At 33.0% G+C, this 6,696-nt stretch overlaps 1 long non-coding RNA gene across 1 annotated transcript; it reads left to right on the top strand.

Annotated features, from left to right (window-relative positions):
- The first annotated feature begins 1,720 nt into the window (after positions 1-1,720).
- Positions 1,721-6,463, top strand: LOC144034943 (uncharacterized). Its single transcript, XR_013288326.1, has 2 exons — positions 1,721-2,526; positions 5,670-6,463. It is a non-coding gene; the product is annotated as an uncharacterized LOC144034943 (long non-coding RNA).
- Positions 6,464-6,696: the final 233 nt, after the last annotated feature.

Below are 6,696 nucleotides of genomic sequence, written 5' to 3'. Positions count from 1 at the left end.
GCGTTTTCAGCCTGATTGTGCACTTTAGGTGAAAATGTCAAAATCTTAAAAATGAGCATAAGCACAATGAAATTAATGCTGGAATCATCTTCAGGATGCTAGAATACACTAAATACAGCAAAAATTTTGAGTCTACAACGTTTAGTTTAGGTGTGAGAGCCAAAATGAACTTTTTATTGCTTTAAACGCGTTTTCAGCCAATGATTGTGCACTTTAGGTGAAAATGTCAAAATCTTAAAAATGAGCATAAGAACAATGAAATTAATGCTGGAATCATCTTCAGGATGCTAGAATACACTAAATACAGCAACAATTTTGAGTCTACAACGTTTAGTTTAGGTGTGAGAGCCAAAATGAACTTTTTATTGCTTTAAACGCGTTTTCAGCCCCTGATTGTACACTAAAGGTGAAAATGTCAAAATCTTAAAAATGAGCATAAGCACAATGAAATTAATGCTGGAATCATCTTCAGGATGCTAGAATACACTAAATACAGCAACAATTTTGAGTCTACAACGTTTAGTTTAGGTGTGAGAGCCAAAATTAACTTTTTATTGCTTTAAATGCGTTTTCAGCCTGATTGTGCACTTTAGGTGAAAATGTCAAAATCTTAAAAATGAGCATAAGCACAATGAAATTAATGCTGGAATCATCTTCAGGATGCTAGAATACACTAAATACAGCAAAAATTTTGAATCTATAACGTTTAGTTTAGGTGTGAGAGCCAAAATGAACTTTTTATTGCTTTAAACGCGTTTTCAGCCCCTGATTGTACACATCAGGTGAAAATGTCAAAATCTTCAAAATGAGCATAAGCACAATGAAATTAATGCTGGAATCATCTTCAGGATGCTAGAATACACTAAATACAGCAAAAATTTTGAGTCTTCAACGTTTAGTTTAGGTGTGAGAGCCAAAATGAACTTTTTATTGCTTTAAATGCGTTTTCAGCCTGATTGTGCACTTTAGGTGAAAATGTCAAAATCTTAAAAATGAGCATAAGCACAATGAAATTAATGCTGGAATCATCTTCAGGATGCTAGAATACACTAAATACAGCAAAAATTTTGAGTCTACAACGTTTAGTTTAGGTGTGAGAGCCAAAATGAACTTTTTATTGCTTTAAACGCGTTTTCAGCCAATGATTGTGCACTTTAGGTGAAAATGTCAAAATCTTAAAAATGAGCATAAGAACAATGAAATTAATGCTGGAATCATCTTCAGGATGCTAGAATACACTAAATACAGCAAAAAATTTGAGTCTACAACTTTTAGTTTAGGTGTGAGAGCCAAAATGAACTTTTTATTGCTTTAAATGCGTTTTCAGCCTGATTGTGCACTTTAGGTGAAAATGTCAAAATCTTCAAAATGAGCATAAGCACAATGAAATTAAGGCTGGAATCATCTTCAGGATGCTAGAATACACTAAATACAGCAAAAATTTTGAGTCTACAACTTTTAGTTTAGGTGTGAGAGCCAAAATTAACTTTTTATTGCTTTAAATGCGTTTTCAGCATGATTGTGCACTTTAGGTGAAAATGTCAAAATCTTAAAAATGAGCATAAGCACAATGAAATTAATGCTGGAATCATCTTCAGGATGCTAAAATACACTAAATACAGCAAACATTTTGAGTCTACAACGTTTAGTTTAGGTGTGAGAGCCAAAATGAACTTTTTATTGCTTTAAACGCGTTTTCAGCCCCTGATTGTACACTGAAAGATATAATAACATTTTTAATACCTAAATTTATATACCAACTATTGTTACACATATGAACATTTTAATTTTCCATATTAACCTTTGAATTAGAAATCTTGTGTCTCAGCAGGGCACATGATGTTGACCTCGTATGCTCTAACCTTAAGCTTGAACGACGTTGTTTTGTCTAAAAAGTTCCTTCTCCGCACTTCTTTGCCAAAACACATTTGGCTCTAACAGTCTGCCTAGACACTGATTGGGCCAGAAATTCGTTGTTTTAAATACACGCACATCTCACCAATGAAAACAGAATTCGTTTTGAAATAATACACATACACATACATTATTGTCTCTATCAGTTATGTCCAGTTCGGGTTGTTTTGCGAGATATTGTTTTGGAGAAGTCAGACCCTTCAACTATGTCCCAGTTTATGCACCAAATTTGCCCCTGAACGTTTGTTTACATTAGACTTCGTCTTGCCACCTCCTTTGGAAAAGTACTGGCCGAAATGATCAGAGGGGCGGATTTTAAGAAACTATATATAGCGTCTGCAACCCGGAAGAGGGGACACATTCTGACGCTCTGAAATTCCACGTTCTTAAGTGATGTACCTGAGTGTTGAATGTTCCAAGAGATCTCTTGTTTGATTAAAAATCATTTTTGCAAAGAATGTATTTTTCTTACAACAACTCACCCTCATATTTGAACACGCAAGGAGGACAAAATACCTCCTAAATCTTTCAATTGGCGACCACCGACGTTTCGACAGTTTCCAGCGGGGCGTTCAGGGACGGGCAGAATTCTACGGCCACATAATAATTAAGGTAAGTGGACAAATGAATCCACGTTTTAGGAATTCTGTCTGTTTCAGGGCGCGGCGGCTGGTAAATTCGTCGTGTAAAATTATTTTGAGGCTGGAGTCTGTGTAAGAAAAATAGTGATGAATTTTGAAATCGTTTGCTTGGACGTGAAAGTCCCAGATTTCGGATTTTACCACGGTGTTTGAACTATACACGTGGTGACGTGGTAGTGTATGCGGAAATGCGCAGATGATATGCGATCTTTTTGGAGTTATAAAGATTAATAACGATCGCTAGTAAGTCAGTCTGGGAAACATTTTGTCTTTACAATTTTGTTTTTACAGATGATAGATACGTAGATAATTGATTTGAAGTCTGTGTATATGAGGTTAAGATTAAGTTGTTGAAGTTGAGAGTAAATCAGCTGGGGAAACATTATTGTTTTAACCAAGCGTTAGATGTGTGGGCATTGGTTTTACGTCCATACATATATTTAAGTTGAGAGAAGTCGGCTCAAAAAGCATCTTTGTCTTGATCCCTGCCTGATGCGCGGGAGAATTACGAGACAAACACTTTGTTTTTATGAGCAATAGATTCTTGGGTAATTAGATACAAGATCCTTGAATAAGTGTTGCCGATTAAAGCTGCGGGAGGATCGACTGCTTCATTTTCTAGGGACAAAAGACTCAACTTATAGAAGTCAGATTGACATAAAACGGATTTAATACGCCGCTTTAAGATTAATCGATAGGTCTATGAATAATTGGATATTGACATTTTTAGACAAGATATAAGATGTATTGACTCAACTCGTGTAAGTCGGGCTGACTAAAGCATATTTGATACGACGCTTTAGATCAGTCAATAGGTCTATTGAATATTCGTGATTAAAATTCAAAGACAAAACTGTTGAAGCTGGGGTAGCGCAGTTGACATCCGGATATTTATATGTGTTGATATGTCACAAAACGACATGTCTTGTCTGTTTGTCCGTTGTATATGTTCATTTTGTAAATGTCCGGACCAAGTCTGGCATGGTGCTCTTAAAGAGACAGCGATGAGATATTTTGTTGACTAATTTTGCTAAGTGAGACGTTATTGTATTTAGAAATGTTAATATGACTTAGCTATAATACGAAATATAATATAATATAATATAATAAGCTATAAAACAAGGGTAATAATTGATAAAAAAGAAAATACGGGTTGAAAACTACAACTAAAATGGTTGACGCCGGATGCGCGTCACGAAACGAAAGGAAGTTGTCATCAAATTTTCATTTGCGATCGAAAAACTACAAAAATGGCTGATGCCACGCCACGAGGCGTCAGGGAATTGTGTGCGCATGCACTGCTGTTAGAGGATTATCCATGAAAAAACAAGGCAAGAAATAGAATAATTATCCCATAGGAGAACGATTGCGGTGGGATGAATCTTATGGCGCCGTTATAAGCTACGGTGAGTTAATTTTTGTGAAGGACGAACGTTGAAATTTGTACAGCCGGCCGTTCGAAGTAAAATACTACATAGATAATATGTTTTCGGGTGAAATAAAGACGACACATAATTGGATAAGATGATAATGAATAATGCTCGAATACTAAATTGAGGTACTTTTGTGAAGTTATAACCATTTATGTAACGTTAAGTAATGACTAAACTTTTATTTTTGAAGGACTAGATGATCTGACTTGCTATCACTTCCGCTAACAAAACATACCGTTTAATAATGACTTAAAATGTAATTAATATTAAACGACGGGATTTGATTATATAGTGGAAAAGGTTAGTTTATTTTAAATAAGATATGGCATTTGTTTGAAATTTTAATGACGGCAATTTAACTTTGAAGGTCCGTAAACGGCCCCCGTTTGTTCAATAAAGTTAAGACTGAATACAATTTATTTTTTTATTGTAGAAGAATATCCCGGACAAGCCCCCACTTTAAGAAAAGTATATTGGAAAATGATTAATATTGAAATGTGGCTTTGCAAATAAAATAACTGTATGATATAAATTTATGTGATAGAACAAATTAAACCGTTTAAAATGCGCTAAGCAGGGTGAATTAATTAGACGGTAAGATTAATAAGATTTTTATGCTAAAATGGTGAATTTAAGGGTCTGCTTAAATAATTCAGCGGCATTATATAACTTGTATTTTAAAGTGTATTTAGAGCGAGATGTCACCCTTTAAGAATTATAGATGTAATGACATACCTAAAACCACTAGATGTCTCCAAATTACAAATGCCGAAAGCCAATTTTTTTTTATATTTTTTTATTTTTTTTTATTTTTTTTGAAAAAACCCATATTAACAATTGCTTGTAAACCTCAATGACATCAAACAGTTTAGTCTCTATTCTTTATTTTATTTTAATGATGATAATAATAATAACCAATAACGAATAACTTGGACAGCATGACTAATGTGGAATAATTTTTATATAGATGATTGTTTGTTTGTTTTTGTTTCTTTTCCCATTATAAAATAATTTTTATCTCTCCCAAATGTAATATTAACTATGTCTTTTGCTTGAGTCCCATTTAGATTTGGACTCCATGGGGGGGTCGTCTGGAAGAATGACACTTTTGATATATTCATCAGGTGCGATGTAATTAAGTTAATTTTTTGTTTTGATGTTTGACTAAAAGGCTGATTAGACGTTTTGTGAAAATATTAATTGAAAGCTACCACACTTATTAATTGATTCGGAATTATATTTGTAAATTGTTAAGGTATATCTATCCTAATCTCATCCTAAATGTTATTTATGAAGATATGCAAAACACACTAATTGAATATTGACAACCATAACAAATATTGACATATAATTAGCAATTATTTTAAAGTATGAACTTTTATTGTTTAATTATTTTTATTTTATTTTATTTATTTTTATTTATTTTTTTTATTTTTTTTTATTTATTTATTTTTTTTTTTTCCCTCTAAGGAAATATTTTTTAAAAAAAAAAATTATTTATTTTTTCTCCCCTCAAAGAATTATTTTTTTTTTTTTTCTCATCTCTTTGAAATAAAGACAGATTTTGATTTTACTGACATATTATGGCCTGGATGTTGATGAGATTTTAGGTGAGAATGGTCGGCTGAAAAATTGATGGTCGGGGTCAGTATTTCATAATAAAAGTCAACTGGCGGGACAGAGAAACTGCAACTGCCACCTGTCACCACCACCAGCAGGGCGGTGGAAAAAGATGCCGCCATACCTGACTACACCTGCAGCCTGCTAACGCCAGATGGAAGGGCGGAGATTCCTGCCGACTATTGCCACAAAGACTGTGCCATCATATACAAATGTGAAAAAAGAAAAACTGCTCCACTGCCAAATGAACTGTTCTATGAAACTGCTCCAAATATTCTGCACAAGCGTCTTCAAAGCGTTCCTGCGTCCAGAACTGTCCTACGAAAGAACTATGCCATACGAAGGCCACACCCAACAAACAATGCTCTCTTTGAATTGCTGATACCGGGCCATATGATTTGACGCTGACTGTTTGCACTGAAATCTATATTTTGACATGGGTAGGGTTAGAACATTTACAGTAAAACATTTGGTAAATTTAACTAATTGATTGACAACATTTTATATATACAAATTTTTTATATTTTAAAAACTTTTTGATGTCTATTTTTGATTTGATTTGATTTGTTTATTTTGCTATTTTAAAACAGTCAGTTTTTTGGACAAACATCAAACAGGGGGACTAGTAAGCTTAATGGTAATATTAAAACTAAGGGCAACTTTATGTATTGATAATATTTGATTTTTTGTTAAATTTATTGGTTAAGCTACAATATTTTAAAGTACAAAAGATAATATTGGTAAATTTAAAGTTTCAGAAATTGAAAACAGCTAATATGAATATAGATAAGATATAATTTATTTGAACCTTAATTATTATATTTTATTTTTTAAAACTTGGTCTTTTGATATTTTCCCAAATTCTCTTTTCAAATTTAAACACTGGCTTGGGATGCATTGTTGAATTTACTGGTTAAATGTAAACTTTTTCCCCTCTTTTTAAAATAAATACACAAGCTAAATTTAGGTACTGCAAAACTTTATATATTAGTCTGAAAAATTCTCTAAAGCGATCTTTTTCAGAAGGGGGAATTATTAGTTGGTCTGGGTATGTCATTGCGAAATAAAAAATAAATATAAAATTAAAA

This window comes from Vanacampus margaritifer, chromosome 15 (assembly GCF_051991255.1).
Source record: "Vanacampus margaritifer isolate UIUO_Vmar chromosome 15, RoL_Vmar_1.0, whole genome shotgun sequence".
NCBI classification, from domain to species: Eukaryota; Metazoa; Chordata; class Actinopteri; order Syngnathiformes; family Syngnathidae; genus Vanacampus; species Vanacampus margaritifer.
Note: the sequence above shows the minus strand (reverse complement) of the source record. Positions and strands in the feature narration are given on the sequence as shown.